At 43.7% G+C, this 27,658-nt stretch overlaps 1 long non-coding RNA gene across 1 annotated transcript in view; it reads right to left on the reverse strand.

Annotated features, from left to right (window-relative positions):
- The window catches only part of LOC132536781 (uncharacterized), a 43,517-nt gene extending 16,368 nt beyond the window's left edge, over window positions 1-27,149 (reverse strand). Inside the window, exon 1 of the long non-coding RNA XR_009548311.1 lies at window positions 27,094-27,149. This is a non-coding gene — a long non-coding RNA (uncharacterized LOC132536781). The remainder of the gene's footprint in view (window positions 1-27,093) is intronic.
- Between the last annotated feature and the right edge of the window lie 509 nt (window positions 27,150-27,658).

Here is a 27,658-nt window from a genome sequence, read left to right on the forward strand (position 1 = left end):
TCCCCATGCAGGTGGGGAACCAGGGCTCCAACCCTGGTCCTTATGCAGGGAAGTCTGGGAACTCCAGCAGGTTCCTCACAGCCCAGCAGCCCAGCAGCCCAGCACAGGTGTTCAAATCATTTTTCCAGGAAGGGGTTGGAGCAGTGCAAGAAATGGAAGGGGATACACCCATGACACAAACACAGGGGGGGCAAAGGCAGAGCTCCAGGACCCTTCTGTCTCTGTGGCCACCTCACCAGGACAGGGAACTTGGCGCCTCAGCCTCGTAAACCTGGTGCCATGCCCAGTGAACCGTCTCTTACCTCTCTCTAGCTCCTGGGAAGGAAGCTCCCAGGAACAGATCCTGGGAACAGACTGCAAACACCCTGCCCAAAGTAACAACTATTCCAGACCAAGGGGCAGTGCAATGAGAGCAAGGCCAGCCCAGGAGTGGCCCTGCTGTGTTATGTTGCCGCCTTGTGGACACAGAGCAGAATGCACCTTACAGCCAACCAAAGGGCTCCCATATTTCTCCCAAATTTCTCTTCACTTTCTTTTCCAGACACAGATCCAGGGACAAAAACATACAGAGAAACACCAGAACACTGTCAGCTCAAGCTCAAGGGGTGCGGGGGAACTGAAACTGGGCTCTTAAAGCCACAGGTATGACAGGCTTCAGCAGAACTCCTAAGCACAAGTTCTTCTTATTTTATTTAATTTAAAGAACTCACAAAGTTTTATACCACATTCAAATATGGGTCACACAGGTATGTTTCTTCTTCTCCTTCTTCTTCTTCTTTTTAACCAGGACACTGATCAGCTCTGGACTACGGTAGTCTTAGGGATTGAAAATGGGACCTTGGAACCTCAGACATGAAAGTATTTTTGCATAACCACTATGCTCTCTACCCCCACTCTCTTTTATTTTAAATAGTTGTATTTTATTGTATTATTATATTTAGTTATGGGGAGAGAGAAAGATGTCAATGCTCTCCCAGTCGAAGGGCTTCTTTGAAAAATATTTTTATTTTCCATTACTTTCTTAAATAGCTTTACTAATGAGAGATAGGTATAAAGACAGAAAGATGATAACTAGGCAGTCACTTCTGCCCAAGCCCTACTTATTTATTTACTACTTTATCACATTTTATTTTATTGTTATGTTTAGTAATGAAAGCTAGAGAAACGGAATGATACAAAAAGTGTGAGAATGGGCAGGGTTAAATAACATAATGCTGATGGAAAGAGACTCATACTGGAAGCTCTAGGGTTCCTGCCTCACCATGATGCAGAGCTGAGCAAGGCTCTGGTAAAAAAATACTTAATAAATAAGTGTGTGCGTGTGTGTGTGTGTGTGTGTGTGTGTGTGTGTGTGTGTGTGTATCAGAGTGAAAGCACAGCACTGCTCAGCTCAGACTTATGCTGGAGAGCTGGGGATTCAACCTGAAGCCTTGAAACCTGAAGCATGAAAGCTTTCTATGTAAACTTTAAGTTAGCTCCCCAGCCTCCAAGTTTAGATGTTATTAACTGGCAAAGATCCTGAACACAATATTAAGAAGAAAAAAAAGTAAAATCCATTATAGTGGTAACGCCATTATGTTAAGTAAAGACATCTGGGGAGTCAGCGGTAGCACAGTGGGTTAAGCACACATGGCACAAAGCACAAGTACCAGCATAAGGATCCTGGTCCAAGCCCCTAACTCCCCACCTGCAGGGGGGGTGGCTTCACAGGCAGTGAAGCACGTTAACAGTTGTCTATCTTTCTCTCCCCCTCTCTGCCATCCCCTCCTCTATGCATTTCTCTCTGTCCTATCCAACAACAATAACAACAACAGGGAAAATTGTTTTTTTTCAAAAAAAAATAGGAGTAGGAAAGAACAGACAAACTGTGAGAGACAGAGTACGATTATTGTTTATATTTGGAGGGTGGATGAAATGGGGATTTGTGGTTTTTTCTAATTTGGTCTATAAGTGGTAAAAAAAAAACTGAAAAAAAAAAAAGACTGAGGAGATAGCATAATGGTCATACAAAAGCACCACTATACTCCATATATCTCTCCTTCTCCTTCCTCTCCTTTTCTGTATTTCCCTTCCCTTCCTTTTCCTTCTTTAGCTGACCACTGCTTAACTCTGGCTTATGCTGTTGGAGACTGAATCTGGAATCTCTGGTGCCTCAAGCACTAAAGTCTTCTGCATGAACTACTAAGTAGTCCCCCCAATTTCACTCAGAGAGACAGGCACTCCCCCTTGGTGCTGTGACTCTCATTTTTTAATAAATGTATTTGATTTAATAGCACAGAGAGAAATTAAGAAGGAAGGAGAAATAGAGAGGGGAGAGACAGAAACACACCTATAGCACTGCTTCACCACTCCTAAAGCTTTAACCCCTGCAGGTAGGGGCTGAGGGCTTGAGCTAGGGTCCTTGCACATGGTAACATATACACTCTACTGGGTGTACCTCTGCCCAGCCCCTGGTTCTACTATGTGGTAACAGGGTTCATCTGGGCCAGGAGCACCCTACTAGGTATGCATCCGACCTCTCTCAGCCCCTAGCAAAGATATTTAAATATTATGTGGAGCAGAGCATGGTGGGTGGTGCAGCCAGTTGAGCACACAGGTTACCATGTACAGTGACCTGGGTTCAAGGCCCAGGTCCCCACCTCTGGGGGGAGGTTTCATGAGAGGAGAAGCAGTGTAGCAGTTATATTTCTCTCCCTATATCCCCGTTCATTTTCAATTTCTCTCTGTCTCTACAAAGAAGAAAGTAAATAAATATTTTTTTTAGATTTTTATTTATTTCCCCTTCTGTTGCCCTTGTTGTTTTTTTATTGTCTATGTACTTATTATTGTTGTTATTGACGCCATCATTGTTAGATAGGGCAGAGAGAAATGGAAAGAGGATGGGAAGACAGAGAGGGGGAGAGAAAGACACCTGCAGACCTGCTTTACCACCTGTGAAGTGACTCCCCTACAGGTGAGGAGCCAGGGGCTCAAACCGATATCTTTATGCTGGTCCTTGTGCTTTGTCCCACATGCAATTAACCCACTGCAGTACTGCCAACTCCCATAAATAAATATTTAAAAAAAATTTTTAAAAAGACTAAGAAACAAAGATTTTGCTAGGCAGGTGAAATAGCTCACTTGAATAGTGCATTGGCTTTTCCATGTGTCTAATGCAGTTTGAACCCTGCCCCCACTTCACTGAAGCAAGCTTTAGTGCTGTAATCTATCTATCTATCTATCTATCTATCTATCTATCAATCAATCTACCTATGTATCATCTCTATCACAACAAAGAATTATTATGGTTATTCTGGGAAATGGCATAATTCAGAAATAGGATTGACTCACTGCTCAGAATCCTTCAAAGCAGATGCCAGGATCTGACTCCTGAAATGAGTCAGAGATGGGTGAGCTTATAGCAGTAGCGGAGTGGACTCTCTCTATGATTCTATCTCTCTCCCTGTGCCTCTTTCCCCTTCCTTCACTCTCCCTTCCCACTATCTCAGAATTTATAGTTGATGGCTTATTTTTGTAATTGTCTATTCTTGCCTTTCCATTTTTCATTTCTCTTCTTTTCATAATGTCTGTTGTTGTTTTTACAGTGGTGGTGTTGTCTGGCTAACTGGTTTTGATTGAACTGCATCAATCTCTGCTTCAGCTGCTATTATACACTCTGGGGTTTGTGACTTCATCTGAGAAAAGACTCTAGTGTGCCCTTATACTCACACACACAACAACTTAAGAATGACAGGACAGAAAACTACAAACCACGTCAATGAAAAAATAAAGAAGGTTAAATTGAGAGCAAATAAAACTGCTAGCACAATGAATCAGGACAAGACCCCAGAACAGAGTCCAGATAAATCAGAAGTAATTCTAGATTAGAAAGGTATGCAAACACTAATAGACCTGATGATCACAGAAATGAAGACAACTATGGAGGAAAGGACTATCAGAAATAGGGAATCAACAGAGGAGACCCTCAAGGAAAATACCAGCTACCTCAAGGTAATTAGAGAACTGAAAGCTGACATAGCTGAGCTAAAAGGCCAACTAGCAGAACAAGTTACTGAGCTGAAGAAGGAAGGGAACGAAGATTAACAGAAGCAGAAGAAAGAATTACCAGACAGGGAGGATGAGCTAGAGAAATAAAAGAAGGATGTAAAAGAGTTAAAAAAGAGATTGAGAGACACTGAAAACAATAACAGAGACATATGGGATGATCTCAAAAAGAGTAACACTTCATAATTGGCCTACCAGACGAAAAAAGAGAGGAAGGGGAAGAAAATATCCTAGAGGAATTAAGAGAGAAAAACTTCCCAGCTCTCAACAACAGAAAGGACATTAAGATTTCAGAGGCCAGGAGAGTCCCAAACAGGATAAACCCAAACCTGAAGACACCATGACACATCGTAGTTACAATGAAAAGAAGTAAGGATAAAGAAAGGATCCTGGGTGCTGAGCAGCAGCACAGCCAGTTAAGTGCACATGACCTGAAGTGCAAGGACCAGCATAAGGATCTGTGTTTGCACCCCTACAGGGGGTCACTTCACAGATGGTAAAACAGGTCTGCAGGTGTCTATCTTGTTCTCCCCCTCTATCTTCCCCTCCTCTCTCCATTTCTGGCTGTCCTATCCAACAATACTACTAACAACAATAATGATAATATTGCATTTGCCAGTCCCAACCTAATCAATGTAACGAGTACCACCTCAGCATGCTTCACTTCAGACTGTGTCAAGAAACTTCAGGTGTGGAATGACAACCTTCAGCTTCATTACTCGGGTGAGACCTTTCCTTCCATAGTATTCTCTAATTCCATCCCAGGAGGTTCACTCGCAACAAAGTCCCAAAACCTAGATATAGACCAGGTCCATTGAGATAGAGCATATGTTCACACCATCCATAAACTAGGGCAAAACATATACCTGAAAGCATAAGTACACAACAGTCTGCAGTGAGTCAGTATAAAGTTCCTAATGAAATAGTATCTAATTAGACTTAGATACCCTCCTCACCTCCTTCCTATTACAGTTCTCTCACTCACTCCAAAGCTAACCTTAACAAAGCAAGGACTGCAAACCTGAATAAGGGCAAGAGACTGGCTTACGTTAATGATGACTCTTTAGTCACTATCAGGCCACCCCATCAGCTGGGGCCCTATTCGGGGAGTCCTGAGATTCTCAAACAGACATGATGGGCCCAGACATCAAATAATTCCCTCTCTCCATTGTTACCAGTCATCTCTATCAAAAACAACCCTATGTGGGCCCCCCATAGGACCTTGTCCTCACCTTGGATCAACAATGGTAGAGAATGTTCTATCCTCCCTTTGGAGGATGGACAACATAAGCTATGCTACACCTAAGGAAGATCGGTCCTGATATTGGGGCAGCTTGCAATGCTTCTACTCGTGACCACAGAATGTGAGCTCAGATCTACAGGGATGCAGAATTCACATAGGCTCTTAAGTTGAATATTGGCCCCAGTCCATATCAAATAGATGGGGTTTACAGTCAACAATATTTATACACCTTTCCCATATTAGGGAACTACTCTCTTCCCTGATCCAGCTTTCTGTCCCTTTTCCAGCCATGACATCACCTCCCCAGACAATACTGGGATCCACTTGCATATCAGATTTCAGGCTCAGAGGAAAAATAAAAAACAAACTAGTATAGCTACAGGACCTTTGAAATATTACTAAAATATGCCTATTAGCTATCTCCAAAATGGAGGGCCCGCCTCCCCAACACGCCATCTGCACTATTCCAGCCTTTCACATGTATCCATAAACTAGGGAAAATATATACCTGAAAGCAGAAGTACACAAGAGTCTGTAGTGAGTACCCCCCAATACTTCATCTGCACTATTCCAGCCTTTAGGTCCATGACTGTCAACAATTTGTTTGGCTTTGTATGTTAGTTCTCTTTTCTGCCACCAGGTTCCAGATGTCAGCATGATGCTGACCAGACTTCCCTGGACAGACAACCCCACCAATGTGTCCTGGATCTCTGCTTCCCCAGAGCTCCACCCTAATAGGGAAAGAGAGAAGCTGGCTGGGAGTATGCATCTGGATCGACCATTCAACGCCCATGTTCAGCAGGGAAGCAATTACAGAAAACAGACCTTCCACCTTCTGCATCCCACAGTGATCTTTGGTCCATACTCCCAGAGGGATAAGGAATAGGAAAGCTGGCAGGGGAGGGGATGGGATACGGAGTACTGGTGGTAGGAATTGTGTGGAGTTGTACCCCTCTTATCCTATGGTTTTGTGAATATTTCCTTTTTTAAATAAATTAAATTAAGAAGGTGAAGAAGTTTTTAAAAATTAAACATTTTGAAAATTGCCTGCCTGCAGAGATTTTTTTTTTTTTGGCTTCCAGGGTAACTTCTAGGGCTTAGTGCCTGCACTACAAATCCACACTGTGGATGTGCCTAGGTAAGAAAGGATTAAGAGGCCCAGAGGTAGTCTGAGCAGTAACTACTGTGCCAGGACTGTGGGGCTGCTCACCCTTTCACCATGAAATTTAAACAATACATTGCATGGCCCGGCTGCCACATACAAATACATACACTACAGTGCCTAAGGATACCAGGGAGTAAGCCCCGTGACCTTGCCTGCAGGGGGGAAAGCTTCACAGATTCTAAAGCAGGGATATGGGAGTCTCTGTCTCCTTCTTCTCAATTTCCTTCTCTAGAAAAATAAATATTGAATTAACAAAATAAGCACTAAGGTGCAGAGCTTACCCTGCAGTCCTTAGAGCCTGGCTTCTGGTAACTGAAATATGGGAATAGGAGAAGGTGATTCCAGGGTTTAGAAGAAGCCTTTCCAACTATAACTGACTTCTAGAGAAAGTATTCTGTAAAACTTTGGAGGATTGAGTTAATGGGATGACAGAAAGGCAAAAAGATAACTGAAGGGAAGGTTAGAATGTCCCCAGAAGTCACAAGCAAGGTCCCATCAGTGTAAATCAATCTGAGAAAGTCCAGAAAGAGCTTTGAAGAATAGACTCTGTGGGGTTGTAGGCCTCAAAAATAATTTTATTCTATCTCTTTGAGTAAAAAACAAGAAACCCCTGATTTTATGATTTAGCTTTCATGGATGCAGACCAGTTTAGAGAAACAAATACATTAACTGGGTATTTTGAAAGGAGGCACTGGTGATCTGTTTATATATCCTCTGTGCAGCTCTACTTGCAGGCCAGTATCTAAAGAGAGAAAATCATGCAGGCAAAGAGCTGCAAGGAGGTGGCAGATGCCGGCACTGGTAGTGACAGAGAACCATTAGCTGTAGGAGATTTGATTTCACTTTGTTTAAAGCCCCCTAATGGCTACCTCTACAGAGTATTATTTAATTTAGTTTTTGTTTGCTTGCTTGCTTTTTTGTTGTTTTTGTTTCAAACAGAGCACTGATCAGCTATGGCTTATTGGGAATTAAACTTAAGGCTTCATGTATCTTGGGACTGAATGTTTGGAGCTTTAATGCTAGTACCATCTCCCCAGCCCAACACACACTCTATTCTTTAGAAATTACCTTCTGAATATTTCTGAATGAATCCTGTTATGGCCGGCTTTTATACCACAGCCTCTGTTCAGGTGCTTAAAATATCTATGTTCAACATCTTCTCACACCATCCAGTTCCATGCTGTGCTACCTCTGCAACTGCTGCCTGTGACTTCTGAAGGATAGTTCGTGCCCAACTGCCCAAATCCAACTCAGTCCTCCACCATCCAGCTCAGTGTTCCTGTCGCCAAAAAGAAACCTGCTGACAGCAGCTTCTCTCCTCATGAACTAAGCTTTCTACTTTTCACAACACCTCAGTCAGTGCCCATCTGCCACACAGCTGAGCAGCTTCTTCCCCTAGCAGACTGAGGTCCTGCATTCCTGGGGTCACCTCTGGAAAAACGCCAGTCCCCGCAGGTTCCAGCAGGTTCACTAAACTCAATGGTCACAGGCAGAAATACTTAGGAGACAGCATTTCAAATGCATGAATGAGCACCACAACATCTGCAAACTGGACACAGCCAGGTGGGCTCTCCAGGGCAGGGAGAAGCCTGTCTGCCTGCCTTGTCTGCAGCATCTACACTAGGCTCCCTTTTCACCAGTGCTGAGCTGGCCTGGCTGAGGCTTCACTTCTGTCCCGAGGCCCTGCTGGACATGGTCACTTCCCTGCTGGACATGGTCACTTCCCTGCTGCTGGACAACTCTGCCCCAGACAGCCTCCCACTGGATCCTAAAATATCCAGGCTTAACACCCATGGGAGGAGAGGCAGGAGCCCAACAATGCCCAGGGGGACTAATGGCCACATGCCTCTGAAGCTCCAGTCGCCATTCCTTGTACAGGAACATTTCTGAGCCAGAAACTAACTAGGACAGAACTGTCTGTGGGATCAAAAGTTGTTGGCCTGTTGGTCTCTGTGTCCAGAAACAAGGATGAGCTGTCACAGTTGACCTACTAGGCGAAAATGGACTGAACTGATTTCGGCAAGAGTGGCAAGAAAAAGCAGAGAAGATCCTGGAAGACTGACCTAAAAGGAAGACTCAAATTGTTTACAGTGATGCTGTATCTGTGTTGATGGATGGATTGGGGATGTTTTTAGATTTCTCTAGTGTCTCAGACAATCCAGGAAGTGATGCAGTCAGTGTCTGGATTAGGCATGGAATCTACTATGATAGTGGGAGGTGGTAGAATTGGGATTCCCATTAGAAAGAAACTCCATTTCATCCCACAGTGTCTTAGCATCCCTACCTGCCTCAGAGCCAGGTTATGCTGAAAGAAGACAGGAATGTTTTTGACCAGTATTTTTTAAAATTTCTATTTATTTTTTTAAAAAACGAGATGTTAACAAAACCATAGGATAGGAAGGGTAAAACTCCACACAATTCCCAACACCAGATCTCTATATCCCATTCCCTCCCCTTAAGGAAGACAGGAATGTTTTTTACTATTATTTTTAAATTTCTTAGGAGCCATTTTATCCATACCATTCTAATACTCTCCCATCAATAATTATATACTGAAAAAAGTGTATTGGCTTGCTTTGTAGTATGACCAGACTAAGATGTCTAATTAAATAATTTATTATTATGACTTTATTTTTTTTACCACCAGGGTTATTGCTGGGGCTCTTGGCTGCACAATGACTCCATTGCTCTCCACAGACATTTTTTCCCTTTTCTAATTTGCTGCGCCAGAGAGATACAGAGATGGGGAGAGAAGGATAAAGGCAGACATCAGCAGCACTGCTCAGCCACTTGGGAGGTTTCGGGGTGTCTCTCTCCTTCTCCGGCAGGGTGTCCTCCAGGGGAAAGGTAATAGGCTGGTTCTTTCTCGCTCACGACAGGGGTGACACGAAGTAAAAGACACCAGGGGACTCTTAGCGTGAATCTAGAATCTGAGTCCTTAGAGTCCCAGAATCCTAGAGTCTGTTTATTAGCAAAACTGACATGAGTTAAATAGAAAAGCAATGGAGGTAATTATTGTTGCAATATGACAGCAATTACAGGTTTCTTAACAGTCAGCATGCCCCTAAGGTAGGGGGTTGGTATGACAGGAATTGATGAGACACAAGACAGTTATCTTCCATAACACAAGCAACTTAATTATCCAAAGGTATTTGAGAGAAGGATAGTGGTTAAACCCATAGGGTGAGACAGAGAGAAGATGGATATCAAAAGGCCATATAGTTTGGCATTTCTCTTGTCTGGGGTCTGAGGTGTGTGATGAAGTGTGTGATAAGATGTGTTCTTCTGTGATCAGAAAGTGACTTTGAATGAGTGAATCTGTGGCCATGTGGCCTGCAGTTAATGGAGGGAAGTACTGGGGTATCTGTGGGCCTGAGAGTCAAGAAGGAAAGAACCAAGTCTCAGTTTCCCCCCTTATGCTCACCTCGATTGAGAGAGATTTACCAAGAGGTTATCTTCTCAGACCTCCATCCAAAGATGGGGGTGGTTCTCCCTAAGCTCTATCAGGCTCACACATGTTCCCAACAGGGAGGTGTTCTACACTCCCTCCCTCCACCCAGGATTAGGGTCCAGGGACTTAAAACCAGGTAGTGCCCGGGCTCCAGGTGCACCACTGCTAGGCCCCTGGTGATTCTTGCAACAAATACTGTCCATTCAAAAGGCTGAAGCCTGACAGACAGTATGAGACAAGACTCAGTGCCCTCTCTGCTTTCTGTCTTTGCTCATAGACGTGTCCTTGGAGGTAGGACTGTATGTCAAGGGACAGGGCGTTCTTTCTACAGGCATTCTCCCTGTGAAAGATGAATAACACAATATATCTGGATTCCACCTTCGAATTCTTAAATTCTGTTAAAAGTAGAGAAGGCAAAACTCATACATCAGCCCATGCACAAATATTTCCATGGTGAGGTACATTATTCTCCTGGACGTAAGACTGGTTGGGCTTTCTTCCTTCTCTCCTTCTATAATGCTCTCAACTAGAAAGTGGGCCTGGTGACCGCCTGCCTCTCCACCTCCTCTCAGCACACAGAGTGGCCACTTGAGCTCATCATTACACACACTGCTATGTCACAGGTCTATTTGCTGGGAGAGGGTGGGTTATCCCCGGCCCTTGTACAATCTGTCATCAGACACCATCCATCACAGTTTCTTGGTGGCAGTGGACCAGAGCAGTGACATCATCACCACCATCAATGATATGGAAACTTAGCTGCAAGCACTCCACCATATACCACACGCCCATGGTCCCAACTTGGCCAAATCTACTCCTCCTCAGTGCCTTGAGCTCACCCCTGAATCTGTGATGGCCTCTGGGGACAGGGCCGCCCCAAACTGCTCCTGTACATTAGCTACTTTCCAGGAGACCCCCTTCTTCCCTGAGAACATAGTGGTGGAGGACATAAGCTGTTTCATTCTGGTTCTAGAGAAGTTGAAGGCCACCAGTACATCCTTAACCTTCTATCAGGACCTGTAGACTGTCTACCTTCAAACTTGGGGGAGCATCACATCAGATGTCCAAGAGTTTAGGATTACTATCTAAGCCAGTACCTGAAAGACTGTTTCCAGCAAGCTATCTGACTATTTCTCACACATAACTGTAAAAACCAGAGCCACAGGGAAGCCAGTGCTCCTGGACATTTACTGTCTTATTATTTTTTTTATATTTACTTATTCCCTTTTGTTGCCCTTCTTTTATTGTTGTAGTTACTATTGTTGTTGTTGTTGATGTCCTTGTTGTTGGATAGGACAGAAAGAAATGGAGAGAGAAGAAGACAGAGGGGGAAGACAAAGATAGACACCTGCAGACCTGCTTCACCAACTGTGAAGTGACTCCCCTGTCACTTCACGATGGGGAGCCGGGGGCTTGAACCAGGATTCTTATGCCAGTCCTTGTACTTCCTGCCACGTGTGCTTAACCTGCTGCGCTACAGCCCAACTCCAGACTCCCGGATATTTACTGTCCTAACCTTTTATAGGTTCCTGGGCATGAAAACATGTGCTCTCATCAGGGTGAGCCACCACCCAGCACCCCTGTGGAGATTCTCTGGAGTTGGCTGTCAGGAGCTGACCAGCCCCTGGGGCTCAATCTTGAAACTTGAGGCCAGATAAGGCTGCCTCTTGCTGGATCCTTTCCCTCTTTCTCATCTGCAGAATCTCCTTTGCAGACAACTATGTAAAGAAAAATGCATGTTCCAATCTTGGCCCCAAATGTATGAGACAAAGTTATTACTCAATGGCTATATGAATGACATATTAAGATGTAAGTGAGCACTTACTGGTGTTTCTCTAGGCTGTAGGGTAAAAAGCTGTGCATTTAATCACTTCATTATGGGGCTGGCGGTAGTGCACCCAGATAAGCACACACAGTATATGGTCAAGGTCCTTCCAGGTCCTGCTCATCCCTGCAGCAAGAAGGCTTCACAAGTGGAGAAGCATGTCTATAGGTCTCTCTCTCTCTCTCTCTCTCTCTCTCTCTACATACATACATATATATATATATACATATATATATATATATATATATATATATATATATATATCCTTCCTTTCTCTTCTGAATTTCTTTCTGTCCTATCCAAAAAAATAGGGAATTAGTAAAAAAAAAAAAAAAAAAAAAAAAGGTAAAAAAATGGCAACCAGCTGCAATGGATTCCTGTGCTGCAATAAGCCCCAGCTGTTATAACCCTGGAAGAGAACTGACCCAAAATGTCCTAAGGAAACTCAAACTATTATTGTGGTAGTTAATGCTGGACACATAAAAAGTGTGGTGTAGGGAGTCAGGTGAGAGCACAGTGGGTTCAGCTCATGTGGCACAAAGCGCAAGACTGGCTAAGGATCCCAGTCAAGCCCCAGCTCCTCACTGCTGGAGACACTTCACAGGCGGTGAAACAGATCTGCAGGTGTCTATCTTTCTTCTCCCCTCTTTGTCTTCCTCTCCTCTATACATTCTCTCTGTCCTAACAACAACATCATTAACAACAATAATAATAACTACAACAACAATAAAAAACAAGGGCAAAACAAGAGAAAACAAATAAATATTAAAAAAACCAAAAAAGTGCTGTGTAAATTTAGATCCACATGCATCTCTAAAGTATGGAATGGGATAATTCCAAAGTTCTGAAAAGCATAATTCATAGAAAAAATCATTTTACAAAATATTGTGGACTGCCTTCATCTGACAGTTAATATCAATCTACATGTATGTTGAATTTCTGATTCTTACTCAACATTATGCACTGTTATAAGTTGAGCATTCACAATTAAATTATGTGAATGGATCTGTTAGAAGAATCTCCTTTCTAAGTAAGTACTTGAAGAAAAAAACTGAGTGAGTTTTGTTCATTTTGCTTCCCTGTGTAGGTGATGAGTGCCCTCAAGAGGCTGAATTCCAAAACTGCAGCTAAAGCCAATCTGCCTGAACCTTTTAGAGGTGAAGTGCCAGTGAGTCTCTGACAGACAAGGGAAGTGAATGACATCACGGCCACCTGACTGTACTTTACCAGTGTGCCAGCAGCATGAGGGAAATCTTGTATATGTGATCCATTGCTTCCTTAATCTTTTAATTGTTCCTTATGGCAAAGACAAACATCTGTCTCACTTTCCCTGGACTGAGTGAGGAAAAGCATTGTTCAACCATCACATCATTAGTAAGAATGTCATATTTTCCTTCAAACAGTTTATATTAAGGGAAGGTAAGAAAGAAAGAAAGAAAAGTCTGAGGAACCACTCAGCCTGGTCAAGCACTCAGATGATGCAGCAGGACAGTGAGAACAGGCTTCTCCCCACCTCTCTCTCCACACAAGCAGACACAGACACAAGCACACTGTCTGGTGCTCAACACCCTGTTTTTTCTGACCAGTGATTCTCTCACTGATGTTAATCTGGATGTTTCTTGTCTGTGATCAGATGGAGTGCATCCTACAGAGATGTTTGAGACAAGAAGTAATGGAAGGCTCAGATGCACCTAGCTCAGAGCACTAGTTACAACATGCTGGGTTCCAGACACGGGTCCACCCTAAAGAGGAAGAGCTTCACAAGCAGTTGAAGCAGGGCTGCAGATGTCTCTCCTCTCTCCCTCCATCTCCGTCACTCTACTTTTTCTATCTCTGTCCAGTGAACTATGAATAAAATAATAAAAAAAAGAAAGTGAAAGACTTTCATGTGTGAGGATCTGGGGTCCTTTCAGAGGTTCAATCCCACTGCCGAAGGAAAGAGCTGAGCATTGCACTTATCTTTCTCATTAAGATAAATAAATTAATTAATAAAAGAGAAAACATACCAAGAAGCTAAGGCATCTATTCTAGGCTACATCAAGTCCTCCAATGGTTCCTTGAATGTGGGTCTTTTACACTAGAGTTGAAGGACATCAAAGAATGTCCACAACTCATTTGCCAATGGATTCATTCTTTCAAAAATGGTTTTATGAGGATAACATTGCCTTTGTGTGTGTACACACACACACACACACACACACACACACACACACACACACACGCGCATGCGCGCTCCTGGAAATAGTGTGTCTCTGACAGCATCCATGTGAATATCCTACAGTGATATTTACTCTGTTTAGAATTATATAATTAGATGACCACTGCATGAAATAGGGGCTAGGCTTGTAGCATCTTTATTATTTCCAATAAAAGCCTGGAAGTCTATAGTCATCTCAAAAGGAAAAGATTAAAAGACTCAAAGCTGTAGGTGTAACTGGCTTTAGAGGGGCACTCTGTCAGCTGTCAGTTATGATGATGACCTTTGACCACTGATATCACAGGCCAGGGTCCCTGGCTACAGTGGAATCTTGAGTCTTGAAGACTGAGCTGAACAGTGCACAAAGTGCTGTGCCCAGCTCTCACTTTCGTGTCAAGGAGTGAAGAGTAGAGGATGTCTGCATCTACCAGAAAGTCTTTGAGGCTTTCAGCGTGTCTACGCTGGCTGCCCTGCTTAAGGTAGAGTCTGTTCACATGCCCTGTGTGACCAGCAGAGGAGGAGGAGGGTGGTCCCAGGAGGTGCTCTGTGTGATTCCCACTGACAGAATCTCAGCTTCAGCCCTAGTCATCAACAGTTACTTGTGCTCATGAGATTCCCTTCTGCTGATGACAGAGAGCAGGCTTGACCCCTTAGCATCAGAGTCTTGTGGGCTTACTGCAGGCACAGCCAAGGAATAGCTTAGTACTTCCTTGAGTTGAGAAACATTTGAATGTTTGGTTTATTCTTGGCTGATCATGGGATTCCTGCCCCCCTCCACCCCAAAGTGATGACTGACTTAAAGAAGATTAGAGTCAGTTTTCCAGAATCCTGTTATCTAAGTGTGTATGTTAACCTGAGACCACAATGGAATGACTTCTTCACACTCTTGGATCGATGCTATCTGACCCCTATAGGTCACACATAGATCTGTTTAAAATTATTTTTATGAGAGAGAAAGAGTGAATAAAAAGAAGAGAAAAGAAGAAAAGAGGAAAGAAAGGGGTAGAAGAATGGGTAGGGAAAGAAGCAGAGTTACAAAGGCTAAAACCGCAGATGATACTGTGGTTGATTATGCTCTGACAACGCTGTAGACACTGTGCTGCCTTCAGGCCTTGGCCCTGTGTCCCTGAGTTGGTTCTTTAAAACATTTTTCATCCTCTCTCCTTTGACCTCTTAGTGTCCCCTTACATTTTTTTATCCTTATATTGGGGGTCAGTGTTAATTCACTACAGTGAGATTTGTTGACACAGGGTGTCTGCAGAATACTCTCACCCCCACTCAGGTCCTCTCCCAGCACCAAGCACCAGGGCCCCAATACCCTCACTCCCCCTCACTCCCTTTAGTGTCTCCTTTCTACCAGGTCCTGAGACTCTGCTACTTTCTTGTCCCCTGACACTGAAGTGACAGGCCCTGTGCCCTCTCCTTGAAGCAGCCCTCCATTACCACCAGCCCTGAGTGACCTCAACTATCACAGGAGCTCTGTCTAGCTCAAGACTCCTGAATTTGGCTACTGAGCCCTTCTGGGGGACTGAGACTCCTCTGTAATGCTCTGTGAGGGCTGACATCAGAATGAGCCCGTGTCCTGCCTGCCAGAGACAAACTGCCCTGAGGGTCTGCTGTGTTGCAGCTCTTCTATGGAGGAGGGCAGTCTGGAAGAGAACATCCTAGTGTTGCCTTATGGCCATATCCAGTTCATGGGCACTGGCAAATTCCAGAAGGGTCGGAAGTGGCAGAAAAGGCAGCTGATCCTATATTCCAACGTGCTGCTCATCTCCAACACAAAGTATGTACCTCCCTCCAAGGAGTTGGTATAATGCACCAAAGTCAAAGACTCTGGGGTGGAGGAGTGGAGGGAGTACACATCCTGGAAAAGGATGACAGAGCACCTAGTGGGGGTTGTATTGTTATTTGAAAAAATCTCAGGGTAAACTGAGAAATGTTATGCATGCACAAACTATTGTAGTTATTGTCAACTGTAAAACATTAATTCCCCAATAAAAAAATTAAAGAAAGAAACACACCCACCATCTCCTCAGGATAAACCCAGATACTCCCAGATTGCTAGGATGCAAGCTAACACTGCTGTGCTCTATTCCCTCTCCAGGTACAAGAGTCACTTCCGAATCAAGTACTTGGCACCCCTGATGGACATGTGGGTGGAAGCCAACATGAGGAAAGCCGTGAGAGCCCGCACATCACTGGTCTTAGGCTGGGCTGACCGCAGCTTCGTGGTCTCTTCAGTAAGACTGCAGCCAGGCCCTGCCTGTCTCCTCATGACTCTTAGGGGGAGCACAGCTCCATCTGGGGGTCTATTAGCCACAGGTGCTCTGACCCCCACAAGGACAGCTCTGTGCTCTCCATTGGCTCCCACTGGCTCTGATACAGGCAAACACATGTAGCTGCTAAGCCCTTTGCAGGTGGGGGCCAGGGGATTGAACCCGGGTCCTTGTGCATGGTATCATGTGCAGTTAACCACCAGCACCACCAAAGGGCCCTAAATACAATTTCTCCTCCATTTAGAAGATTTCCTTGCCAACGCAACAAACTGTCAAAGAGCACCATGGGTCCCTCAGCACCATGACCAGGACAGGACTCCTGGATCACACAGTCCCACCAATAACAATCAATGATGCTGTTTACACTGGCCAACACTCATAATATGTTTGTGTGAATGTGCATTTTAACTGTTTTTCTCCCCTTCTCTTGGATTTCAGATCAGTTGAGAAGATGGAGCAATGGTATAACGAGCTTTCTGAGTATGTCCTTATTTCATGTATTTCAAATTTTCAAGTTCTCAGAATGCAGAGTCCAAGCAGTCAATGCCCCTCCCTCTTGTCCCCCTTCTCTTCATGCTGTGATGGGAGCTAACATCAGCCTGCACCATGTATTAAATGGCCCTGACTTAAGGGCAGGTTTCTCCATGGGCTGGTTCTCAAAGCAAATGAACCTGCCAGAGCTACAGCCCAGGGAGGGTCTGGCCTGGACTCTGGATGGGGTGCTCAGCCCTGGTCTCAGAGACCTGACACCACAGACATGTTTTCTGGCATCTGTCTCATTCTCCAGAAATACATTTGCATACTGTTAGTCTCATTAAGTCTTGCACATATCTTTAAAAACTTGATATCTTGAAAAAGCATTGAAAAATGCTGAAATGATTAGCCAAAACACAAGTTCATTTGATAATAGTCTAACAGCTCATTTCTCCTTCTCTCTTTTGGGTCACTGTGGAATCTATTAGCAAAATTTATACCGCCATTCTGGACTACCTGGATATCAACCAAAAGGAGGCAGAACGCACCTGTGTGAGTGTTTCTAAGTCTAGAACTTACATTCCAAGTTCCTGCTTTACACAGAAAGTGGTCTAGAGATGAGGGAAGAATTCAGCACATACCACCCGGAAGGATGTATTTTCCTATTTACACACACTTCTCTATAGACACAAAAAAGGGAGCTTAGACTGAATGCAACCCTATCTTGCATATACAGATTTGTCTGCATTGCTCCCTGTGGATGTTTTCCTCCTGGAATGGGTGACTCTACTAAGTAAAGAAAAAATAACAACCTCACTTTTCTTTATGCTACTGGACCAAAAGCAAGCTAGGCGGGACCAGGCAGTGGTGTACCCGGTAGAGTGCACATTACCATGCAAGAGGACCTGGGTTCAAGTCCCTGAGACCTACTTGTGGCAGGGAAGCTTCATGAGTGGTGAGGCAGTACTTCAGGTTTCTCTCTCTTTCTCTGCCCCTTTCTCCCCCGTTTCCCTGCTATCAAAGAAAACAAAAAAGAAGAGAATGACAGCCAGGAGCTCTGCGTATCATTTGGTTTCTGGAACTGCAGTACAATAGCTAAGACATTTACTATGGGGAACTAAGACATTCTCTTAACCATATTTTCAGCAGTGACTGAAGAATGGTTAATAAGCTTATCCAAGTATACGGGTAGAGTTCCATGCTCACCCCACTCCAAATCCCTGTGTCTCCCATAAGAGATAACTTCATAGTTCTCACAAACCTTGAGATACATTGGAGCTTCCATTTTGGGGGAGGGCCTGGAGCTGATTATGCTTAATGAATTGAGGAGGTGAGGGCTAAAGAACTGAGTCATGTGAATTTGAACAAAGTAATTCTGAGTATCTTCTCAAATTTGTAAAGGTACTTTTCATTCAGTTAGAGTCTTTCGGATATGTGACCTCGGATATCTTTTCTTTCCCATCTTAAATCTTTCCCCATTTTCAGATATGGGACACCATATTCTTCCCTTGGAGGTTTTTGTTTCTTTGTTTTACTATGGATAGATACAGAAAGAAACTGAGAGGGGAGGGGAGATAGAGAAGGAAAGAGACAGAGTCACCTACAGCACTGCTTAACTACTCATGAAGCTGTCCCCCTACAGGTGGGGCCCGGGGCTAGAACATGAGTCCTTGTCCATGGTAATGTGTGTACTTAACTAGGTGTACTGCCTTGCCTGGCCCTGAGGAGGATTGATTCTTTCTTTCTTTCTTTCTTTCTTTCTTTCTTTCTTTCTTTCTTTCTCTTTTTTTTTTTTTCCAGAGCACTGCTCAGCTTTGGCTTAATGCTTATGGTCATCCAGGGTGTTGTACCTGGGATTTTGGAGCCTCAGGCATGACAGTCTCTTTGCATGACCATTATGATAGGAGATCCAACTATGATATTCTCATAAGTTCCACTTACATATATACTTGACCTATGGATACTGTCTGCATTTCCCTTGTACACTGTGTGCTCTTTTTACAATTCTTTACTGCATTAGAATGGGATCATTTTTAATGACCTATCTCAAACCAATTCCTCCTTAATTTTCATCTTCATTATCAGCTTAGTATGTCAATAATAAGGCTTTCTGGCAGTGTAGTGGCACCCAATCCTTGGTTCTTACACATGGTAAGGTGTGTGCCAAAACAGCTGCAACACCGCCTAGCCCTCTCTCTTTTTTTTATTTCTTCTTTTGCATAATTTGAAATCTGCATCATGTCAGGGTTGGCCTTCACTCTGCAGCATTGATGCCAGTTTCCTGCCTCTTCAAACACCAGGAAATTCTTCTCCTCTAGTGGGGAGAAGATATATTTTTTTAAAGTATTTGATTAGATAGCTGACATTTTAAATTACAAATTACTCTCAACTAAGAGTTACCTGTGTGCGTATCCTGAGACTAGAGAGCATGCAGGAATGAATCCAAATACCCTTGTCATCACACTTCTAAACATGCACTGAAAATCCAAGTATTCATGTAAATCTACAGTGGCGATTCTAAACCACAGTCACCCCCAGGGGTCAAGTAGTTTGATACTGGACACAGGGTGTTCTCTCTCTCTCTCTCTCTCTGGGAAATGTGTTCTTCCACTGCTCACTCCAAAGGCTTATTGTGACCCTGACTTCTTTCTCTCCCAGGAGTCTGCAAAAACTGGTCAGGGGTCTGTGAGTTCTAGGATGGAAGAAACCACAGAGCCACCTGCAGGTGAGTGTCAGGGCAATCTAAGAGGCTGACTGGAGTGAGACATTAACTACAAAGGCTCAGGGAAAATGGATTCCAGCTTAGCTTCAATACCTTCTGACAGGGAAAAGTGCAAGCAGTAGGCCTCCATGAATTCAACAGACACTGACCAACTACTACTCTGTAACAGGCTCTAATGACAGTCCTTGCTTCTCTACTTCTCTGTGGCAGACAGGACTGCTATATAAAGCTCTTCCTCATGAGGAATTCATTGCATTCCAGGCACAGGGATGTATAAGAGCATCTTCCTCTTTACTTTGTCAACTCTTTTCTTGGGCACATGCTAGGGCAGGGTTTCCTGTCAGACTCTTGGACACAGAGACACAGAGACACAGCCTTCTTTGCACAGAAGGTCCAGGAGAAGGCCCATGTGTCATCTTCTACAGTGAGGTGAGTCTCTTTATGGTCATCCTGGACCTAGATGGGAGTTTCTCTACATGTAGGTGTCAAACATCTGCATAAACATGAAGGGGGTCAAACGCCAGCCACTGAGGGGCTTCCACTAGAAGCAGATGACTCCCACAGCCTCACATGTGGAGACCAGCTGGGTTCCTGTACATGCCTCCTGCTGAGTCATACCTCCCTTTTGAAACAAGCTTATGACACTGAAAATCAATCCCAAGGGGGTGGGGAGATTGGCAGGGACCCAGTAGTCCCACAGAAAAACATGCACATCTCCAAGGAAGACACAGCTCCCATGCCATGCTCTAGCTACATCCTGTGGTCACGATGGGCTCATCACGACCACTTCAGCCTGAACCTATTTTGGATTCCTCTCCATACAGACAGAGAATATCACTATGAAAATGGAATGGCTCCACTACAGGTGACTGAGGACCAGTTACAGGATCAGGAAATCTCTGGCTTGGCTTCCAGCCACCAGGAGTCCTTCCTTTTGGAGCAGCTATTTGAGGACACCCCAGGTTAGTTCCTCCTCAAGCCCAGACCTCAGGTCAGGGCCAGCAGAGGAGAGGGAAATTGAACACTTTACTGCCAGTGCCACCTCTCTGGACATTTCTCCCCTCTTGAAATCAAGCTCATGATACTGAAAACCAGCCTCACTATGGAAATTGGATCAGAATATACACCAGAACTAATAGTGACCCAGCATGATAACTTCTACTTCCAAGTTTCTAGAAACCTCTTAAGTTCTCCAATAAAAAGCCAAGGCCAGTTATATACACCTTCAAATTCAATCGAAAGTAGGGAGTCCAGGTCTCCTTTCTCAAATCCTCAAAGATTTTCCTGCTAATATGCAGGAATCATGTCATACTCTTATAACTGGGTTTGCTACCTCCATCTGTCCCTCTACAAAGGTTTCAGTTAGAAAGTGGACGCTCGACCCCTTGGTTTTCCACGTTCTTCATGCTCTTACTGCCTCTGCTCTGCTCCCTAGGGCCCCTACTTTGTCCATTGCTAATCCCACTGCTATGATCACAGGTCTCTGCACTGGGGGTGACTCTACCTGGACCCTGGGCAGCTCTGTTGACAGAGGCCACCACAAGAGCATCTTGGTGGCTGTGGACCAGAGGGATGACTCTGACACCACCCTCCATGATGTGGAAAGCATCAGGCAGAGCTCTGTGTTCAACTGTCTGCACAGTGCCTCCTCATGGCTGCCTCTGCTAGAGCTCACTGCCTCTGAGCTCAGTACTGAATACCTGATGGGCTGTGGAGACAGGGCCACCCACAAGCTGTCACTCTACAGCTATGCCCTGAGCCACCCCATCATCCCCGTGAATCTGGCAGTGGAGGACATGATGGACTGTGTCTATCTGCTACACCAGAAGGAGAAGGCCACCATCACTCAGTTCTCCTGCATCATGTCCGTGTTGTGCACCAGCAGCCACACAGAGCTTAACAAGGAAGACAGGGAGGAGTGAGGCCCTACATCCAAGTCCCCTGATCCTGCTAGAGGTAGGCACCTCCTTCCTGACTGATGCCAGTGGTACAAAGGTGACCAGGCTCCTGGACACACCTCATCTACACCATGAGTCTGGGTGAGCTTAGGCCATGTGAGATTAATTTGAGCAACTAGTCTGTGTGAAACAAATGTTTCTGGCTGATTAAAACAGGACAAGAGAATCACATCCCAACAATGGCAGGACTTGACTCATTCTCCTGGTGACAGCACATTCTGGGTGGAGGCTGCAGAATCTTGCTGTGTTGAGAGGAAATGTTGACTAGGTTTTAATATATTTAACTCTTATGATAATAATTCAATTTACCTAATTGCTAGGATAGAAATTCAGATGGGAGGGAGAGACAGTGGGGGAGAAATTGAGAGATACCTACAGCTTTGCTTTTCGGCTCCTGAAGCTTCCCCCCTGCAGGTGGGGATAGGGGCAAAAACCTAGGTCCTTGTTCACTGTGGCATGTGTGCTCACCAGGTGGGCACCACTTAGCCCTTTCATATATTTATCTCCATGGAGAAATACTCTCTTTGGCTAAACTTATTTCTTCAGGAATCAAGAAGAAGCTAGTATATGACAATGTGATTTAACTAAGACAGCTCTCTGTTTTTCATTTCAGGCATGACAGTAAGACAGACTGCTAATTCCAATCCGGGAGAGTGACGCCTCCAGAAAGGCTCAGTGATGGAACATCTCAGGTCTCTCCAAATGGGATTCAGAGAGCCCCCTACCTACAACCTACTCAGCTGATAATGGCTCAGGGCTCCCCTGGCAAATCTACAATCAGTGAGGCCACCTGGGTGTCTGCTGGAATGCCTACAGTCACCCTTCCCCTTTCTAGAACTGACCCTTTCTTTTCCCTGTTACTTTATGATATCCAACTGAGAACAATTATTTTCTTAATCCTTTGCAGGATTTTGAGTTAGTTCTCAGTCCTGCCATCTATGTGTAAACTTCCTGGTTCAAGACATGAAGCCCTCTGACTAAGGCAGTTCTTTTAAACTTTTTGTTTAGTGGGGTCACAATGAAAAATGTCAACATTCCATATCCAGCTCATTTCATTTGAGGCATCTTCCTTGATCCCTTCTTACATCCTGCTTTGAAGGTCTTTTCACAGAAATCTCTCTCTTATCCCTTTCACTGTATGTATGTAGTTATAGAGTCTTTTATTGTATTTTCTTGTTGACTGTATTACTATAATAAATATCACTCCCTGACTCTGTACCTTATATGGCCCCTCTCTTTGCTCAGGGCTCAGATGAAACCTTGGTGGGCTCCTCTGGGCAGCTCTGCATTAGCTGAGGTCCCATGTGTCTGCAGGCAGCTCACAGCTCAACTGGATCTATTTTCTGTGTGTTGCCTGTTCTCCAAATCTCCACAGGGTGGCACCTAGCTTCTACAGTGCCAGAAGAAGGGCTCCCATACCATAGCCAGACAGCCACTGAGGTCTCTGCCTGCTTCCCATTTGTCCATGTTCCATGTGCCAGAGCAAGGACATGGCTGAGTCTACAGTCAGCCCAGGAGGAGACAGTAGCAGAGACTAAAGATGGCGCACTTTGGGCTTCTGGATGGCTGTTACTGTGATCAGCACATTTCACTGAATAGTTCAAGGTGACACCTCTACTGCCATAGGCCCTCAGCTACTAGCCTTTTAAAGACTCCTTAGCCCAGCACTTCCCAGATAGTCACCAATTGTGGGGACAAATGGTCATGGAATAGCCACTCATTATGCTGACACTGGCATCTGTACACCACATGTAGATCAGAAGGTCACAGGTCAAAACTGGCATCCTGGGGAAACGAAGGTCACTGTTCAACCTGACTGCCCTTTCTCTTTTTAGGAAAACTTAGTACTACACTGCCTACTAAGAACTTTAGAAAATATAACACCCAACATTCTTTCAAGAGAAGTGACATTTTTAAACAAGCAAGTACGCATTTCCAAAATAAAAAGCACACATTTTCTAAAATATCAGAGTATGCTTTTGTCAAAATTTAAAAAATGAAAACCTGTGTACACTAGGACCACACCTGATAATTATAAAAGTTTAAGGTCAGGAGTTGGGCAGTAGCACAGCTGGTAAAGCACAGGTGGCACAAAGCAGAAGGACCGGGGTAAGGATCCCGGTTAGACCTGCCAGCTCCCCACCTGCAGGGGAGCTGATTCACAATTGGTGAAGCAGGTCTGCCGGTGTCTATCTTTCCCTTCACGTCTCTGTCTTCCCCTCCTCTCTCCATTTCTCTCTATCCTATCTGACAAGGTCAACAACAACAATAACTATAAAAAATTAAAAAGTGCAATAATGGGAATAAATAAATTTTTAAAAGTTTAAACTCTCTGAAAGGAAAAAAAGATAGAAACAGGGAGTTGGGCAATAGCGCAAGGGTTAAGGGCAGATGGCGTGAAATGCAAGGAGTGGCGTAAGGATCCCCAGCTACCCACATGCAGGGGAGTCACTTCACAGGCGGTGAAGCAAGTCTGCAGGTGTCTATCTTTCTCTCCACCCCTGTCTTCCCCTCCTCTCTCCTTTTCTCTCTATTCTATCTAATAACGAAGACAACAATAATTACAACAACAATAAAAACAGTAACTATTTTTCAATAGTGACCCACTTTTTTTAAGCTACTTATAAATACAATCAACATTATAGTTTCTTTTGCACCTCCCTAATAACAAGTGTAATATTTTTATGTATTTATTGACTACCTGTACTTTTTCTGTACCCTATTCATAATATTTGAAAAACTCTAAAGGCCCATGTGTCGTTTTCTTTTTGATGTTTCATTGTTGTTGCTAATGCTATGGCTCCTGCTCATTAGCTATAGGACTCTATCATCATTACCAGCTGTCTTCATTTAATTTATTTTATTCATATATAATAAATATATCATTTATGTTATTTTTATTATTACCTACAGGACTCTAACATCATCATCAGCTGTCTTTATTTTCTTTATTCATTTTGAATGTATGTAGAGACAAAGATGAAGAACCGAGGTGCGGAACTGTTCTACTATTTCTAAAACTTTCCGCCATCCTCACCTAGCGAGTGGGGACTGGAGCTGGAACCCGGGTCACCAACATGGCAACTTAAGTGCTCTACTGGGTGACACACTAACTGCCCACTTTTTTCAATTTTTAAGAACTTCCCATAGTCTTGAATACTCAGATTGTCTCCAGGCATGTCACTCATCTAACTTCCTTATCTTCCACTGACCCTGCTGGGGAGCCAGCATAATGGTTCTGTATGTCAAAGGCTTCCATGCCTGAGGCTCTGAAGTCCCAGGATCAATGTTCAGCTCCACCATAACCCAGAGCTGAGCAGTGCTCTGATCTTTCTCTTTTTGTATCTCTCTCATTAAAACATATAGAATTGGGAGTCCGCTGGTAGTGCATCTGGTTAAGTGTACGTGGTGCAAAGCACAAGGACAGGCATCAGGATCCCAGTTAGAGCCTCAGGCTCCCCACCTGCAGGGGGTTTGCTTCACAGGTGTGAAGCACATCTGCAGGTGTCTATCTTTCTCTCCCCCGTATTCCCCTCCTCTCTCCATTTCGCTCTGTTCTTTCCAACAACGGCTACAACAGTAATAACTACAGCAATAAAACAAGGGCAACAAAAGGGAATTAAGAAATATTAATAAAAATATTTTAAAAATATATAAAGAATATATATATATTTTTAGGGTCCGGGCAGTGACACATCTGGTTGATCCCACATGTTACAGTGCACATTGAACCAGGTTCAGGCCTCTGATCTCCGCCTGAGTTGGAGAAAGCTTCAAGAGTGGTGAAGCAAGGCTGCAGGTGCATATCTGTCTCTCGCCTTCTCCACCTCCCCCTCCCTTCTAAATTTCTCTCTGCCCTTTCCAATAATAGTCTGTTAAAAAACATATATATGTACTTTAATTTCTAATATTTAATTGTATGCTAGTCCCAAGACATATGCACAGCTATGTTTATATAGCTATATAGTTGGTAAGTCAAAATATGGAAGCAACCTAAACACAGACAACTAGATAACTATGTTAGAATGGAGGATGGCTGGTGATGCACATAGCTGAGACTGCTCTTACCATACACAGGGACCTGGGTTTGAGCCCCTACTCCCCACCAGCAGGAAGGATTTTTAATGAGTGGTGAAGTAAGTTTAAAAGTCCCCCTCTCTCTCTTTTTTTTTCTTTAATTCCCCCCCCCCACCCCGTGTAATTGCTGTGGCTCAGTGCCTATGCTACAAATCCACTGCTCCTGGAGGGTATTTTTTCCTTTTTTTGACCTTGTTTTTTATCTTTGTTGTAGTTATTATTGATTTTTATTTCTGTCATTGTTGTTGGACAGGACAGACAGAAATTGAGAGGAGGGGAAAACTGAGGGGGGAGAGAAAGATATGATTAGTGAAGTAAATGAATAAATCAATTAACAGATTTTTCCTTTTTTTGCCTCCAGGGTTACTTATTTCTGGGGCTCAATAAGAATCCACTTTTCCTGGTGGCCTATTTTTTCATTTTATTGGATAATACAGAAATTGAGAGGTGGGAGTCGGGCGGTAGCACAGCAGGTTAAGCGCATGTGGCTCCAAAGGCAAGGACCGGCGAAAGGATCCCGGTTTGAGCCCCGGCTCCCCACCTGCAGGGGACTTGCTTCACAGGTGGTGAAGCAGGTCTGCAGGTGTCTATCTTTCTCTCCTCTTCTCTGTCTTTCCCTCCTCTCTCCATTTCTCTCTGTCCTATCCAACAATGACATTGATAATAACTACAACAATAAAACACCAAGGGCAACAAAAGGGAATAAATAGGTAAATATAAAAAAAATTAAAAAAAAAGAAATTGAGAGGTGAGAGGAGGGAGAACGAAGGACACACTAGCAGACCTGCTTCGACTCTTGTGAAGCGACCCCCCTGAAGGTGGGGAGTGGGGTTTGAAACTTGATCCTTGCATGGGTCCTTGTTCTGAGTACTATGTGTGCTTAACCAGGTACACTGCCAGCCCCTTCAATATACATATTTAAAAATATTTTATTATCTTTATATATTTATTGATGGGATAGACAGCCTAAAATTGAGAAGGAATGGGGGTGATATGGAGGGAGATACCAGCAGCACAGCTTCACCACTCATGAAGCTTTCCCCCTGCAGGTGGGGAACAGGGGCTTGAACCTGAGTCCTTTAGCACTGTAACATGTGCTCTCAACTAGGTGAGCCACCACCCAGCCTCTCCCTCAAAATATTTTTTTCAAGACAGCACTCTTGGTGAAAAAAATAGGAGACTTCACCTCTCTGGCTAACAACACCATCAAGTGTGGTTAGAGGTGCAGAGGAGCAGGTCTGAGTTTTGTTTTTTCCCTGAGAACATGTAGCTGAAAACATGGAAAATGGGATAAAAAGACACTGGGAACAGGTGAGTTTGGGACAGGGGTATTGATGCCTTTACATTGTGCAATGCCTGGTTTCTATTTTCATTATTTTAATTAAGTATTTTACCTAAAACAAATTACACTGAGATGACAAAACAAATAGAAAGACCCAGCAACTATATTGTTCCCCAGATGTACAAATCAGTATATTCTTTAGTGTACTAAAGAAAACTTTTAGCAAGGCAGGTCTGAGTTTTGTGCCACAGTAAGGGCTGGTCAGGATGGATGAAATGTGTGAAGACAATTAAGCTTAATACTAAACAGCTGCTATTGAGAGAGTTTTGAACTGCTATTTTAAATCCAACCATCCCAACTTAAATATTTTGACACTCACCCATCAATGTGTCTGGGGTCTCATTTTCCTTAGAAGTCAGACACATCTGATGCTGTGAAACCTTGAATAATAATTTTTTAAAAACTGGGGTTACAACCCACGTTTCACAGGATCTACTTGAAGAAAACTTGTCTTTAGCTTCCCAAAGGTTCACAAAAAATGAATCAAGTAAAAATGTAAATTCTCTTAGCTCCACAGACTTGACTACAGTTTGAGAGTAAACATTGTTGATTTCAGTAACTCTTGGACTGAGTGCATAAGAACACTATATATTTGAAACACTACTGTCAACACTGTATTTCTTCTTGCACAGTGACTGTTTCCTTGTAAATGACAGATATATATTCTAGCAAACTCAGCACTTTGTAAATCAACTTTAAATACAGATCATAGTTTCAAATACTCCCTTGCAAGGAAATATATTGTATCCATATAGCAGTTAAAGTGCTCCTTAATGTAGGGGGGAGGAGGGAAACACCTTGAAAATGTGAGCAACTTTCAAGAATAGAGACCAACTCTCAAATGATCAAAAATTAATGTTAACTAGGAAAAATGCAGAGGTAGC

This window comes from Erinaceus europaeus, chromosome 2 (genome assembly GCF_950295315.1).
Source record: "Erinaceus europaeus chromosome 2, mEriEur2.1, whole genome shotgun sequence".
NCBI lineage: Eukaryota > Metazoa > Chordata > Mammalia > Eulipotyphla > Erinaceidae > Erinaceus > Erinaceus europaeus.